We start from the raw sequence: 3,407 nt of genomic DNA, 5'->3' as shown, positions 1-3,407 counted from the left end.
AGAGCAAGAACACATCATGGAAAGGTCTTGCCTTTTCCCTTCCCAAATTATTTTTTTAACAATTTGGTGAGTTACTTTTCATTAATATTCACACATTATTGTGAATAATAAATTGGCTCCTAAATTCCTGGGTTTTATTTCCTGTACAGATCTTCCAGAAAGAATGCAGGACCACACATCATCACCTGTAGATGTAACTCACAGGCCAAAGGAGTGAGAAAAGTGTGCTTCCAGTCCCAAATCTCTGCCATTGTCATTGTCTGAAACTGACTTCATCGGCCACACTCTTCTGACTTCAAAAAGAGCTGTGAAGTGTGTCATCGTATGTGGACAGTACTGAACCCATACAGATCTAGACATTCTACTAACAAAGGATAGAATAGATGCTTTAGAGTCACCATGACGACCATGGACTGTAGCACCATGAGGAGGAATAACCATTGGAGACATTTATGTCAGGAGACTTGGTAAGAGATGGTGATTTTTATATGGAGGAGTGCAGAGATAAAGAAAAGTTGGGATAACTTTTTTTTTTCTGATTTCTAGCAGTGTTTTCTTAAATTCTCTCTGTGTGTATAAGTATGTATGCATGTATATCTATTTATTGAGGGATAGATCATACATAGTGAATTTGTGCACATATAGTAAAGGGAACACATCTAAACAATTTCATTATTTAGGAAACAATATGATTCTCTATGTAAAGAATTAATGAAATATAATTCAATTTTGAGGAGTTAATAAAACTGGCCCAATTAAAATATATTCTTATTTTAACTGAATAAAATTTTCATTTTTTACATTTAAATGCTGATATTTACAAATTACAGATTAAATTATAAATACAGATTAAGCTAGTTTTTATAGTATATCATTACTTATTATTTTAGAAAGATGTATAAATAATACATTTCATTTTCTTTAAGCTTTATCCAAATAAAAAATGAGACAGAAAATTGAGTTCCATATGCTATTCATTTATTCAGGTATTTAAAGGATATTATTGAGCAACTACTATATACCAGGCATTGTGTAGCCATTCAGTTTATACAGAGGGCAAAACAACGATTTCACATTGGGAAGTTTAAGTTCTGATGAGTTAGAATGACTATAAAAAATAAATTTAGTTCATAAGTTTATTGAATATGTAAAAGATGAAAAGTGATTTGCAAAATACATCAAAGGACAGCACAGTAAGGAGAAATAGGCAAGTCGGGGGTTACTGAGATTTTAAGTACAGTGTTCAGGGTAGGTCTCATTTAAAAAGTGACCTTTGACAAAAGATTGAACTGCATTTAAGAATACGGAATTAAGACTACATGGAGTTAACAGCTTTCTCAATAGACCCATATCATCAGTTGATTCAAACAAATAAATGGCCATGTTGTAAACCAAGCCCACTTCCAAAGCTGGTTGAGAGTCTGTTGACTTGAACTGCAAAATATGCATCGCTCTCATTTTATTATGCTTCTAAATGTAAATGAGTTTGAGATTTACGCCACTGCATTTTAGCTCTATTTTTTTTCTATTTTAGGAAAAGAGTGGAGTTCATCATGGGGCATGAGAATCACAGTTTCACCAGTGATTTCATTCTTTTAGGACTCTTTTCTTCTTCTCAATCAAGTCTAGTTTTCATGTCCTTTATATTCATCATTTTTATTATGACCTAACAGAAAACACAATCATGATCCTCCTTATCCTCAGGGACTCAAGACTCCATACTCCAATGTATTTCTTGCTCAGCCATCTGTCTTTCATGGACATCTTGCATATTTCCAACATTGTTCCCAAAATGGTCACTGACTTTCTGTCAGGCAGCAGAACTATTTCATTCACAGGTTGTGGCTTCCAGATATTTCTATCCCTCACCCTCCTGGGTGGTGAGTGCCTTCTCCTGGCGGCAATGTCTTATGATCACTATGTAGCCATCTGTCACCCACCACACTATCCCATTCTTATGAATGACTATGTCCGCATTCTCATGGCTAGAGGGTCCTGGATTGTTGGGACCGTCAACTTCATAGTCCACACAGCTTATGCACTCCAATTTCCCTTCTGTGGCCCAAGAGCCATTGATCACTTTTTCTGTGAAGTCCCTGCCATGTTGAAGTTGTCCTGTGTGGACACAACACTCTATGAACGAGGAGTTTATGTAAGTGGCTTAATTTTTCTCCTTGTCCCTTCCTCCCTAATCCTTGCTTCTTATGTCCAAATTCTCCTTACTGTTCTTCAAATGAAATCATCAGAAGCACAGAAAAAGTCATTTTCTACCTGGTTCCTTCCACATGATTGTGGTCACAATGTACTATGGGCCATTTATTTTCACATACATGAGACCCAAATCATACCACGCTCCGGGCCAGGACAAATATTTGGCAATATTCTATACCATCCTCACACCCACACTGAACCCTATCATCTACAGTTTTAGGAATAAAGATGTTCTGAAGGCAATGAAAAATATGCTCAAAGTAACTTTCTCCATTAAAGATAGTAATAAAAATGCTTGAAGCATGTGTTTTCTATATCAATATTCAATGCTTAGAGATTATCCATTACTTTAGAAAGAAAATCAAAGTTTCTATCCATCAAGAGTGGAAAGTGGATTTTTCCAAAACTCCAATGAAAATAAAAAAAAAGTTTTACAGGTATTTGTTTTATAAATACATACATCCAGAAATGTACTGTTCCCTCCCATGAAAAATTCTAAGAACTTATAAAAATTGACTTTTATAATACAATCACGTTATATGGGATCTACCCATATAACTTTTATATTTCATGAAACAGTAAAATTATAATTCCAAGGTTAGAAGCAGTTATCAAAAATTCATAAAAATTTATAGGCAAAATGGGTGTAGGTGTTCAAGAGGTAAAAATTCTAGTTATATGATACATAAGTTAAAAATAAGTAAGTCCTGTGATGTAATTAATGTAGAGCATAGTGACTGTAGTTAACAATGGTCTGTTGTATATAAGAAAGTGGCTGAGAGTGTAGGTTTTAGTAGTTCTCATCATAACAAAATGAATTGTAGCTCTGTGTGGTGACAGATGATAACTAAACTTATTTTGATAATTATTTTATAATATATAGATATATCAAATTTTTATGCAGTACACCTAAGAACAGTAGAATTATATCAATTATACCTCAATAAAACAGAAACATAAACCAATGTATTTTAGTATTTAATAAATCATATATTATTATGTATCTTAATATACTAATACATAATGTAACTTATTTGATATACTCAATGCATTAAATATTATTCAGTAAGAATAACATTTATTAAGAGTTATTTAAGAACTAGCATTCAGTTTCTATTAATATGAGTTCTAAATCATGAAAACACTTCCATTTGAAATCCACCATCCCTGTTTTCTTGCACAATGATGTAAACAAA

At 33.2% G+C, this 3,407-nt stretch overlaps 1 pseudogene; it reads left to right on the top strand.

Annotated features, from left to right (window-relative positions):
* The first annotated feature begins 1,537 nt into the window (after positions 1 to 1,537).
* Positions 1,538 to 2,465, top strand: LOC123323951 (annotated as a pseudogene).
* Positions 2,466 to 3,407: the final 942 nt, after the last annotated feature.

The sequence above is a fragment of the Neomonachus schauinslandi genome, unplaced genomic scaffold, assembly GCF_002201575.2.
Source record: "Neomonachus schauinslandi unplaced genomic scaffold, ASM220157v2 HiC_scaffold_3208, whole genome shotgun sequence".
Lineage (NCBI taxonomy): Eukaryota > Metazoa > Chordata > Mammalia > Carnivora > Phocidae > Neomonachus > Neomonachus schauinslandi.
The sequence above is the reverse complement of the archived record's forward strand: the minus strand, read 5'-3'. Positions and strand labels throughout refer to the sequence as shown.